This window comes from Phocoena sinus, chromosome 19, assembly GCF_008692025.1.
Source record: "Phocoena sinus isolate mPhoSin1 chromosome 19, mPhoSin1.pri, whole genome shotgun sequence".
Lineage (NCBI taxonomy): Eukaryota > Metazoa > Chordata > Mammalia > Artiodactyla > Phocoenidae > Phocoena > Phocoena sinus.
The window spans coordinates 58,187,995-58,200,650 of record NC_045781.1 but is presented as its reverse complement, the minus strand read 5'-3'; the positions used below and the strand labels follow the sequence as shown (position 1 = coordinate 58,200,650).

General features: G+C 64.1%; 1 protein-coding gene across 1 annotated transcript in view; it reads right to left on the bottom strand.

Moving 5' to 3' along the window:
• Positions 1-12,656, bottom strand: part of ZNF469 (zinc finger protein 469) — a 50,758-nt gene that overhangs the window by 18,212 nt on the left and 19,890 nt on the right.

Here is a 12,656-nt window from a genome sequence, read left to right as displayed (position 1 = left end):
CGGCTCCAGCTGGGGTGTGGGCGGCAGCTCCTGGTGAGGGGTGTCCTGCCATGGGCCTTGGGCCCCTGCCCTCCGGTGTTCCCTCCCCACGGACCCCAGGCCCTGTACAGTGTCTGGCCTCTGCTCCTGACCCTCTGCCCTCACCTCCCCTTTCAACCTGCCCCGTTTCAGCCGGGGCCTCTCCGTACCCTCCTCTTCCAGCTTCCCGATTCTCACCCACTTCCAGGGAGACCGTGGGGCGAGTCAGCTGGGCCCGGGCTTGAATCCTGGCTCTGACACCTCCTGGCTGCAAAACGGGGTGATCACAGCTCTGGTGTCAAAGGGCTATGGCCAGGGGCTTGGACGGGACAGCAAACCATTCACACGGCCCTGCACGCACGGAGCCTGCAGACGTTAGCTCCGAACGTGCTCACTGCTCCTCCAGGCTCCTCTCCAGCCCACCTCTTCCAAGAAGCCCTCCCAGTTATGTGTGTGTCCACCTGCGAAGGTATGATCTCGGGAGCCCTCGGGGGTGGCACTGTCCCCGCACACCGGGGGACTGGGCAGCTCAGCACACAGATGGCCCTGTCTGGTCAGAGCTCTGGGCCTCGACCCCACACGCACCCCTGGGCCCCCCGGCCTTAGTTTCCCCAGCTCTAGACGAGGGGCTCGAGCTGACTACCCCTCAGGCCACCCCGGCCGCCATCTTCCATGACCCGGTGACATGGCCGCTTGGGGGCCCGGCCAGCACCGGACCTCGCTCTCGCCCTGCAGCCCCCTCGGCCTCCCTGCTGCTGACGTGCCCAGACGTGGGAGGGTTTAATTTTCCTGTTATGATGCTTTCTCAGCAGGGTGGGGCTGTACCTTCTTAACCGGCAGGGGCCCGGCCTTCTGTTTCCCATCCTGCCAGAGAGTGAGGCCACACGGCTCAGTGGGGTAGAGGCGTCTGCCCTTTCGTCCCCTCGTCCTGTCTTGGCTTTGTCCCAAATGTGTGCTGAAGCCCTAGCCCCCAGTGCCCTTGGAGGTGCTCAGGCTTGGATGAGGTCGTGAGGGTGGGCTGTGTGCCTGCTCTATCCCAGCCTCGGCCCGGCGGCGCCCGTGTGTGGTGTGGCGCTGGGTGACAGGATGGGTCTGCGGAGGAGGGCATGGATGGGGGAAGGCCCAGACTGCTGGACCCTCTCCTCCACCAGCCGTCCCTCCCCGAGGAGCTCACAGCTTTAGGGGACGGCGCCGAGGCAACAGCAAGGACCACAGAGGGCGGTGTGGACACCGCCTCGTCCTCATGGCCTCCCTGCAAGGTCAGTGCTCACCCCCGCTACAGCCGGAAACAGAGGCTTGCAGAGGGGAGGTCGGGCCCCAGAGGGGTGTGGGTAGGCACAGGCATCGTGACGCCCGTTAGGACGGAGCTCACAGCAGCCGGGCGTGAACGGGGCAAAGGGAGCGAGAGGGGTCTGGCCGAGGGGGGCGGGGACATGGGGTCGGAGAGGCCCCCCCCCCCCCCCCCCGGTGAGGAGGTGACCCTCAGCGATGCGTGGCCGGGCCTCGGGTGAGGTCCTTCTGGCAAAGTGTCGGGGACGGGTGTCCCGGGTGGGAGGCTCGGTGAGGCTGGGGCGGTGAGTGCACGGTGCTGGCGAGGGGGCGGGCCAGCGCGGGTTTTACTGGCGGGTCAGGGGTGCCGTGGACACACACCCACCCCAGGCCCCTGCCCCACTTCCCGGATGCCCGTCAGGAAGCAAGACGTAGGCGCTGTTGGGTGGAACCAGGCTGTGACGGGCAGCTGGGCTCCAGCCTGACCGGATGCAGACGGGGAAACTGAGGCTCCCAGGGGACTCCAGCCTGTCCGAAGAAGAGCCTGGAGCAGGACCCTGCCTTCCCCACCACAGTGGGAACCACCAGCCTGGCCCACTGCACTGATTCCCCATCCTGGCCGAGCCTCCTGAGCTGCGCCTCCCTGGGCGCTGGCCTGTGGCTTGGTCCAGCCTCCCCCGCCGGCCCGCTCTCTCGGTGCCCCTGAGCCCATCCCTTGAGCCCATCCCCGCCCCTTTCCTGGCCAGCCCCGGACGGCGCGGGGTCTCCGTTCGCCGACCCTGAGCTGAGGGGCCGTGACGGCGGTTCGTTCTGACATTTATTTTACAAACATTCCCTTTTCCTTTCGCTTCAAAAGCTGCCGCTTTGCTTAAAAAACTATCTGTTACTCGAGCGCTCAGATAAACCTCTGCAGGTAAAATTATATCTGAGATATGGCCCGAGGGTCCGTTTAAGAATACCAGGCAAATTATCAACTGCATTTATCTTAATTACTTTGGGGGAAAGTGGAGGCTGGCGTTGGACGGGGCCGGGAAGCGGGGGTGCGTTCCGCCTTATCGGGGTGCATATTTGAGATCCTTTAACAGGAGGGAGATAAGAGGAGCACGTGGGGAGAAAACGATGTCTTCGAAATTGACAGGGAGGCGGCCGCGATTCGTGCTTAAAGGCAGGACCCGTCGCCCGCGGAAGCCGCCGAGGGCTGGCGCCGGGTACCGGCCACTCGCCTCTGTCCTCGTGTTCCTCTGAGACCAGCATTTGGAGGGTGTGAAAAGGCTCCCGACTCACATCTTGGCCGAGTCCTCCTAGAACAAACCCCACAACCTGCCGACACCCCACGCCCTCACTCTGGACACGACGCAGAACCAGGGCCATAACTCTGAGGGTGCTGGGAGCCCTGGAATTTCAAGCAGGGCCCGGAGGGTCTGGCGGACGCTGCACAGGACGGAGCTGGGGGTGCAGAACGGCCTGGGGCAGAGTGGACGTGGCAGGAGAAGGGGCTGGCTGTCCACGCCTGGGCTCTGCCCGAGAAGCCGCTCCCTGACCTCAGCCCCCCACCCCCCGACCTCAGCCCCCAGGTGGCAGCGGCTCGCCTGGCGCATCCCAAAGACCCATGTGTATCCGGAACGCGCTTGCCGGCGCTGCTGGCCGCCGGCTGGCATCAGGAGGGCCGCCAGGAATCAAAGGCAGGATCCCCGCCCGGCCACCACCCCCGCGAGGGGCCGCCCCCGACACCTGTGCTGACCGGCGCTCTCTGGTCCCCTGGACACCAGCAGCTCTCCGGGGGCCTCGGTGCCGGAACTGCAGGATGGGAGTGACCACACTGGCCCACACAGGCTGAGCAGGGAAGGGCCGAGGAGGGAGACCGGAGACTTCAGGGGAAGAAAGGTGCACAGTCTGCGGAGGTCGAGACGCTGGGGACGCACGCTTGCCTGGGGCCGCGGGGAACCCTGCGCCCTCGTCCCTGAGCGCCTGCTTCAGTGCCCACCTGTGAGAGGTCTACACCTGGGCTGCCTGGGCCCTCCCACCCCGCTGCCCTCTGCCCTCACCTGCTCGCCTCTGCCACCCTCTGCGTTGCCACGGGCCAGGCGTGCTCCTGCCCGGGCACCTGCACGGGCCGGGCCCTCCCTGGATGCCTCCTTCTCCTTCCCTCCTCCCCGGGGCAGCCCCAATGCTGCCTGCGCCCGGAAGGCTCCCCGAGCTGGGGGCTGGCACAGCCTCTGCCACGAGGCCCGTCTGTCAGTCGCTTGGGGAATGTCCTTTTTTGCTCTCTGCCTACTGCTGCACCGTCCCCCGCTCCGCACAGCTGCCGCTCGAGGTGGGCCCAGGCTGCAGTGGCTCAGGCCCCACTCTCTGCCCCTTCCTGCCCAGAGTCCGGCCCAGGCTGGAGAGGAGCCGGGTCTGCCCAGCCCTGCTGCCGACCTCACGGGGCGCCTAGGGAAGCGCTGCGGCCCCTGTCGGTAAGGGGGGCACGCCCCCGACCCCTCAACACAATGCCACAGAACAGGAGGAAACACGCATCGGGGAGCCTGGGGCCCAGCCCTCAAGAGGAGGGCTCCAGGTCTGGGGGCCAGCAGGGGTGGTGTGCAGGGCGGGGTCAGGTCCCCCTCAGCACACACGGCTGCACACACGTGTGCCCACAGGCATGTACGTCCACAAACATGCGGACGCACGCCCAAACACGCTGATTGCACGCACGCACACACATGCACAAACACGCACGTTCACACGCACACGCATGCCCCACAACCGCACACCCCTCCCGGGGCCGAGCAGGGCTGCCCGCTCTCTGCCTCTGGCCCTCGTTTCTAAATGAGGCCTCGGGGATGCTCCGCGCACAGCAGCCAGTGGGCGGGGGGCTGCCGGGGCAGGCCTTGGGGTACGGAGACCGTGCCCTGGGGCTCCCCATCTCTCCACGTAGCGCCCGAGTCCAGGAACGTGTGCTGGCAAGGTGTTCTGGGAACTCGTCTCACACCCTTGAGGGTAGCAGCGTACCAAGCTCAGCCTCGCGCACTCCGGCTGCCCCTCACCTGGCCCTCGGAGGGTCCTTCTCCCCTGCTTAGAGGGACCACCTGGGTCCCGTGTGCAGGGAGCATACTGGGACTCAGAAGCCCCGGGAAACCCCCAGCCGAGTCCGGGGTGAACGAAGCCGACTGTCCCAAAGCCAAGAGGCGCCTCGTCCGGGGCAGGCTGATCAGGGCATGGAGGGCAGCGGGGCTGTGGGGACCTGGGACGGTGGCTTCATGGAAGCCGCTTGGAAAGCCACAGTGGACGGGGCGTTTTCTCCAGTACAAGGACCTCTGGGGGCACCTCGTCCAGTGCGCTCACTTCACAGACGAGGAGTTGCCCAAGGGCACACAGTGGCACAGCCAGGCCAGGGCGGCGGCCCAGCGACGCTCAGACCAGACGGCACCACTCTGAATGCCGAGTGGCGGTTCTGGAAAAGCACGAACAGCGCCCAGGCCTGCCCTTGTCTCGGAGCTCCAGCTGCACAAGCCCCCATCCCGTCTGCAGAGAAGGGAAGGGTAGGTGAGAGGGAGGGGTTCTGAGGGCCCCGGAGGGGAAGTTGGAGGATGGAGGCTGCTCGGGCCCTAGGTTGGACCCGGCCCCCGGTACGGCTGCAGACCCAGGCCTTGGGCTCTGTCCGGAGCAGACGTCTCCTCTTGGAGACCTGAATCCCTGTTGTCCGTAACTACCCTGTCCCCACCCGAGGGCCCCAGCAGAAAGGCACGAAGCCCAGCACCCCAGCCTCAGCGGGCCCTGGACCCTGGGCTCAGGGTCAGGCTGGGAACACCCTGGAGGGTGAAGGGTGTTCAAAGCTCCATGTGATTTTGATTTTGTTGGAAAGCCTGTCTCCGTCCTTTCCCCCAGACGACCCACACTCCACTGCTGATTATAAACATTGAAGTTGTCCTCCATCACTTTAACCGTTCAACATGGAGTCCCGCGGGCACCGTCGTGACGGCACTGGCATCTGTAGTGGCTCTGTCCGTGGCCCTCTCAGGCTCCACTACCCTCGGGTGACAGAGGGACCTCCAAACCTTTGCTGCCCAGGGCAGACCAAGGACCAGTGCCCAGAAGCCCAGTCTGGGTCTGAAGCCTGAGTCTGAAGCCTGGGCTGGGGTCAGAGTGTGCGGGGGAGTTTACACGCTGTCACCCTGTGACCCTGACGTGTGACAGAGAAGAGCTGGGATCCAGGCGGGAGGAGGGAGAGGTGGGAACGCTGCAGAGTGGGGCTGGGGAGCCCGGAACGCATCGGGCCTCCCGTGTGCTCTGCGGGCTTACCTGGGGCCGGGCTTGGTTCTGGCTCCTCCAGGCCCCAGGACAGGGTGTCCCGGGCAGTCCTCTCACCCGCCAGCCAGCCCGGGCTGTGCATCAGACCCGTTTTACAGGAGAGGAAGCTGAGGCTGCGGCAGGTAAATGAACTGGGACACGGCTGTGGGATTCCCAGCCTGCGCCCCCCAGACCCCCGGATGGGGTTTGGAAACTTCCTGGCTTTTGGAAGCAGCCCATCTCGCCCCGAGCAGGCCTCCACATGAGAAACGGGGGCCCACGTAGAGGTCACTGTGCTCGGCGGGGCCCGGGGACGGCGGGCTTTAACGAGCCATCTCCTGAGTGACAAGATTAATGAGCTTCCTTGGCTGCCTTAATTACTGTCCCGTCAGGCTCAGAATCCTATCGGCCTCTTTTCTCAATTAAAAGTGATGATGATTTCACATCCTCAGGACCAGAGATCAGTGGATGCCCCCACGTGGGGTTCTGAGTTGGGGGCTTGGGGGAGGGCAATCGGCCCGACGAGACGCCTGCCACCGGCCGGACTCAGGGCTGTACCCCTGGGAAGCAGGCAGGCACTCAGCCCCCGTTACAGATGAGGAAACTGAGGCTCAGCATGTAGGGGCTGGGCTGGGCTGGGCGCCCCGCTCTGGCCACTCTCCTGCTGCCTCATCCTCCATGGACAAGCCGGGCCCGCGTCCTGACAGGGACACAGGGGTTGGGATCCTGCTGCGGGTCCCCGAGGCTGCAGGGGCTCCCTCGGCTGCAAGGGGCGTCTGCCATCACCCCAGTGCCCAGACGGGACAGCAAGGCTCTGAGAAGGGATGTGATCCGTCCACAGCCACACACCCGGAAGTGGCCCTGGACGGGACTGTCCCCCTGTGTTTCCTGCAAGGCTGTCCTCTGGCAGTGCAGCCTCGGCCAGTCTCTGGGCAGCTGGGCTCTGAGGGCCTGGCTGAGCTCTCCGCGGGCCGGCCTGACCCAGCTGACTGAGTCCCCCTGTGAAGCAACCCCAAAGGCACCCTTGCTGTGGGCGGGTGACCCGGGCTTGGGAGGGGCCGAGCTGGGTGGTGGTGGGACCCCTGGCTGCAGTGGCCTGGCTCCGAAGAGCCCCAGATCCCAGGAGTGGGGGTGGCTGCCCTCCGTGGGGCGTCCTCCAGGCTTCTCTGCTCCAGAGGGCAGGAGGCCACAGGGCAGGAGGGTGGAGGTGGGTCCGCGGTCAGGCCGCCCTCCCCCTGTAGCCTGGTGGTCTTCGCTCCCTGACCCGCAGCCCTGACCCGCCTGAGGGCCTCGCCCCTGCTGCCGTCCCCCTGCCGTGCCTCCTGGCCGGTTCGCTCCCACCTGGCTTTGGACCCCGGCTCTGTGGCCCTCGCACCCTCGCGGGGCCTCCGGGGGCTCCTCTGGCTGCAGCGGGGGAGGAGCGCGTGTTTCCCTCTCACCGGCGCTTGTCAGGCTGTCCAATGGGCCAGGCCGGTCACCTTTGTTCACATTCTCCTAGTTCCTGAGGCCCGGTAGGTGCTCACGTCTGGGGAGCCCTCGGCTTGTTGGGGTGACGTCTGTGGGTAGCGGGGGGCATGCAGGCCGGGGGAGGAGGCCAGGCGGGGCCGCCCCTTCCTCCTGGAGACACTTGGGACTTAGGGCCCGAGGGACGTGAGGTGTGACAAAGTGCAGGGAGCCAGGGGCCCCACCCATGGCCTCCGGCCCGTGTCCCGGCTGCAGGGCCAGCTTGCCTCACTGCCCAACCCCAGCCCTCACGCTGGCTCTGCCAGAGCTCAGGGTCACCGCCCCTCCGGCATCCTCCCTGCCGGTTCCTCCCCTGACGGCACCTGTCACCTCCCCTCCTAGAACACAAAGAGGGGAGGGGGGTGGTGGTGGGAGGGGGCTGGACTGGGCTCCCTCCCCGCTGTCCCCAGAGCTCACCCAGGGCCCGGCTGCAGGGGGCACCACTGTCCACAGATGGGAAAGCCAAGGCCGAGGCCACAGAGCCGGGGGCAGCGCGGGGACGGAGCCACGCCCGTACTAAGCCACCCACCCCTGCCTCGGCAGGACGCCCCTCGGCAACCTCACCCCAGGCCCGGGCAGGGAGCCCCCCATCACGGCACCCACCAGCTCTGCGTGGAAGGGGAAACCAAGACCTGGAGGGTGAACGTAGAGCCAGCGGGTTGCGGAGCGGGGCTGCAGGGCCGACGGGGCGGGCGCTCACCCACGCAGCCCGGTGCTGAGACAACAGGGCCGCTGGGCCACCAGGGCAGCGACGGCTCTTCCTGGAGGCCGCCCCGTCCCAGCCTCTCATCTACCCTCATCTACCGTCTGTTCACTTGCTCAGCGCCCTGCTGTCCCGTCCGCCCCCCTCTGGGGCCGTAGGAAAGAAGGAGGGCTCCAGAGCGAGACCTCCAGGCCTGTGCCGCTGCCCCGCCCCCCCCCCCCCCCCCCCCCCCCCCGGGGTGGGGCAGCCTCCCTGGTCTCACCCGGCCCCACCCTCTTGGACACGCCTATTCGGCTGCTTCTCCCCGTGGACAGAGCTTTTCATTAGTTTTATGTGTTTCTGTGTCCCCCAGTGCCAAGGACCCTGCCCGGATAAGCACGTGTTTCTTCAAGAGGGGGAGGGGGCTGGCACCCGCCCCCACTCCTTCTTCCGCTGACGGGCTCACGGCTGCATGAGCGCCTGGCGCCCACCCCGCCTGCTGGGCAGCTGCTGGAGCCAGGAAATGCAGCAGAGGCAGCTCTCTGAGTTTTAGGAAAAGCCAGAAATCTAGGTTTTAAAGTGAAATCTCCCCATTCTGAAACTCTGGCAACAAATTCATATAAGACAAAATAAGGACTGTGGGCCGAAGCGCCTGGGGCGACTGGGCCTGTGGTTGCTCTCGTGTGACCTTTCTTTGGGCGAGGTCCCTCCCAGACTGGGCCCACCGTGGGGGGGGGGGGGGGGGGGCGGCGGCCAGGTTCACCCAGCCGCTCATTCACTCATTCACCTGGTGGCCAGGCTCCCCTCCAGGCGCTGGGACAGGACCGTGGACAGAACAGGATGGACACGGACCCCAGTCCACGAGCCCAGTTTAAGGCGGTCAGGATGTGAACACAGGTCCTCCAACGCCACGGCTGGTGCAGGCCTGCGGCACCCTGGAAAGTTCTAGGATTCCCGGAACCCACTACTGGCCTGGGGAAATCCTTCACTACGGGTCAGAGAGGTTACTCCACGTGCCCCAAGTCACACAGCAGGCTGCATGGGCTGCAGAGAGGGCCGGCTGGGGGCGGCCGAGCAGAACGGGGGGCAAGCGTGAGCACTGGGGCCTTGAGCCAGGCCCCCACCCAGACATGTTCCTGCCTGAGGCTGGCCTGGGTTCCAGCAGGGACAGAAGCGTTCAGGCTCTCCTCCGGGTGGCAGATACCAGCGGCTGCCTGTCACGGCCCGTCACCTGACCACCCACAACGAGCAGGCGGGCCTCGCCCTTTCCAGATCCACTGCCAGCCGCCTGCCTGCTAAGGGTGGGGTCCCTCCCTGGGGAGGGCAGGGCTGGCTGGTGGCACGGCCTGCTAGATCCCCAGGACACTGTAAGGGGGGACGGGGTCCCTTCCATGTGTGTGACAAGCAGGAGAACTTGCTCCTCACATCTGCAGATAAGCCCAGAGGGGTTAGAGAAACGTTGCCATGAACACACAGCCGCCAAGCTGCTGGGCCCAGAGACCTGGGTTGGCCTCTGTCTGGCTGCATCCCTGGTGCCCCTCTCTCGCTGGACCAGGCCACCATCTCCTGCCAGGTGACTGTGATGCCCTACCCCTGCTTTCCCTGATGGTTCCTGTACTTCACTCTCCCCAGAGCAGCCAGGGGGTCTCTCCAAGCACAGATGGGGCCACATCCCCCTCTGTAAATGCTCCACAGCATCGCTGCTATTGGAATCAAGTCCCACCCTGGCCCATAAGCCCCTGCACCATCGGGGTCTTGCCTCCTGGGCCTTCTAGAAAGCCTCGAGCTCACGCACACCTCGGGGCCTTTGCTTTGAGGTTCCCTGTGCCTGGAACGTTCCTCTTAGACCTTCCGTGTCGGCTACCTGGGCTCTGGGCCCCTCAGCTCAGTGCACCTCCTTGGAGAGTCCGAACAGGAGTGATTCACCTTCTAGTCTGTGTCTCATTGCTTGTGGCTCCTCCACCCCCGTCTGTGCCCAGGCAGTGTGAGGGGCAGGGCACACGGGAGCTATGGGCTGAACTGTGTCCCCCGCCAAAGATATCACCAAGTCCCAACCCCCGGCACCTGTGAATGCAGCCTTATTTGGAAATAGGGTCTTTGTAGAGGTGACTGATTTAAGATGAGGTCATCCTAGGTTAGGGAAGCCCTAAATCCAGTGACACCGTCCTTATAAGAGACAGAAAAGGAGAGACACAGACACTGAAGAGAGACCATGTGAAGACAGAGGCAGAGACTGGAGGGATGTGGCCACAAGCCAAGGACACCTGGAGCCCCAGGAGCTGGAAGAGGCAGGAGGGACCCTCCCCAAGAGCCTTCAGAGGGAGCGCGGCTTGACCAACCGTCCACTTCTCTGTGAACAGTCCACTCTGGCCAAAATGCCTGGGGTCATGCTGCCCCCTCCTCTCCACCCCAGCATCCAATCTATCAGCAGCTCCCGTCGGCTCCACCTTCAACCACATCCAGGGTCTGACGTCCTCCTGGCACCTGCACCTCGGTGGCCCTGCTCCCACCTGCTGGACCACTGCGGTCACCTTCCTGCACCCGTCACCACCTCTCCACTGCCTTCTCCCAGCAGCTGCCAGAGCAGGACCCCTGCCTGGAGCCCTCGCACACCCGACCCAGGGCCTTCACCTCGGCCTCCTCTGCCCAGAGCCGGCCTCCCCAGACAGCCACGGACGGCTCGTCTCTGGCCACAGGCTGGCTGCTCAGTGGGCACCTCTGACCACCGGGTCCACCTCAACACCTTGTCCCCAGGACTTGCTATCTCCTTGCCCTGCTTTATCCAGTTTTAATTTAAATTTCAGGGACTTCCGTGACTCCGCGCTCCCGATGCAGGGGGTCTGGGTTCAGTCCCTGCTCAGGGAACTAGATCCCACCACATGCCGCAACTAAGAGCCCGCATGCCGCAACGAAGATCTCGCACGTGGCAATGAAGATCCTGCATGCCGCAACTAAGAGCCGGCGCAGCCAATTAAACAAATAAATAAGTAAATAAATATTTAAAAATTTTCATCATGAAGTGTATCATACGTAAAAAAGCACATATTTACGTATATCCATAGAGCATGCACGTTTATACAGCATATGCGTGCGCGTACGTATGTGTGTACACACACACACACACACACACACACACACACAGCACGTACGGGGAGCACGCCGCCCTGAAGACCCCTGCGGGGCTCCCCCACGCGGGCAGGTCGCCAGCCCCCATCGCAGGCGGCAGTTTTGCCCGGGTGCGATCAGACTCCACGGTCTCGCCTTCCCCTCCTCGGTCCCCCACTCTGTTTGCCAGCATCCTGCCATTTCACGGCTAGCTCTGCGGCGTCCCCTGGGGCGCTGACATCGCACCTGCAGAGCTGCGCGGGGGCAGGTGGGGCTGAGCCACAGTGAGGTGGGGGACGTCCTTTCCCCGCACACTAACCTGAGCTCAGGGTTCCTGGGGGCACCTCCATGGACCGCACTCTGGGGGTCTCTGGAGGCACGACCCACGCTGTGGTCCTGGAAGGCGAAGCCCCCGTGCCCTCGCCTCCGTGCAGAGGGGCCCGATGCAGAGGGCTGGCCAGGGAGGGGCCCTGGCCCCACAGGGTGCAGCGTGAATAACGCAGATATTCATCCCAGACAAGCCCTGGCTCTGTTGGCCTCCGAGGGCGGCGCTGGCGGAGGCCCGAGGAACGTCCCTCCCTCCCCAGCCCTCTGGCTGTTTTCCTTTCATCAGCTGGAGAGAAGGAGGGAAGAAAGGAAGAAAGTGGAATACTTTGCAGGGACCGAAAAGGCACTGTGACCATGTGTCTCCTTCATGGCCACGGGGTGCCCGACCCGGGGAGTCCTCTCCCTCTGGCCTTCGAGATTGTGGTGGAGGGGGGCCGGCCTCGAGCCAGCGAGGGTCTGCGGGGACTGGAGGGGACGAGGCCCCGTCCAGGAAGCCTGTGTGAGCCAACCCCTGGGGACCGGAAGGGGGCCTGAGAGAGACACGGAGGAGCGAGAAGATTCCGGAAGGGCAGTGCTGTGCATACAGTCGGCGTTAAATGAGCATCTGCTGGAATGACTTCTGGGTGGCTGGCAAAGCCGTTCTGAGCACCCTGGAGCCTGTGACCCTGACCTCTCTTTAGGCCTGTCCCCTCACACTGCCCCGATGGCAACAGCCCTCTCCCTGTCTGTCCGCGAGCTTTAATTCCCCTTTGTTTCTGTAAAGCTTGTATTGCTGCTCCAAAAACGGAGTAAAGGGGGCTTAGGAAAAAGGATGCCTACACCACAGGTGGTCAAGACAGAAACCTAAAGCCAAAAACCTCATAGGAGGTTCAAAGTAAGCTCCGTGCTTCCGGGCCACCAAGGCAAACAGGGAACAAAGCACGGTGCGCTTGTCTCTTCCGTTATCCGACCAGAGGGGAGCACACATCGTAAACAGTTTTCCTGCAACCCTGCTAATCAATCCCCACCTCCCAGCATTGTGGTGAGATTAAAAGAGACGCCAGCTAGACGTAAGGTAGGTAGCTAGCGGGAAGCAGCCGCATAGCACAGGGAGATCACCTCGGTGCTTTGTGACCGCCTGGAGGGGTGGGATAGAGAGGGTGGGAGGGAGGGAGACGCAAGAGGGAAGAGATAGGGGAACATATGTATATGTATAGCTGGTTCACTTTGTTATAAAGCAGAAACTAATACACCATTGTAGAGCAATTATACTCCAAAAACGATGTAAAAAAAAAAAAAAAAGAGAGAGACACCAGGTGTCACACGCCTGGCCCATAGCGTTTGGTCAGCGGCTGTGTTACAGGTGAGGAAGCTGTGGCTCAGAAAGGCACATGGCTTTCCAGGTCATGGTACAGCGAGTGACTACAGCAGGCCAGGTGCTGAGACTGGCAGCCAGGGCTCGTCCTCCACTTTCCCTTCTTGCGGGGGAGGGGAGTCCCGGGCC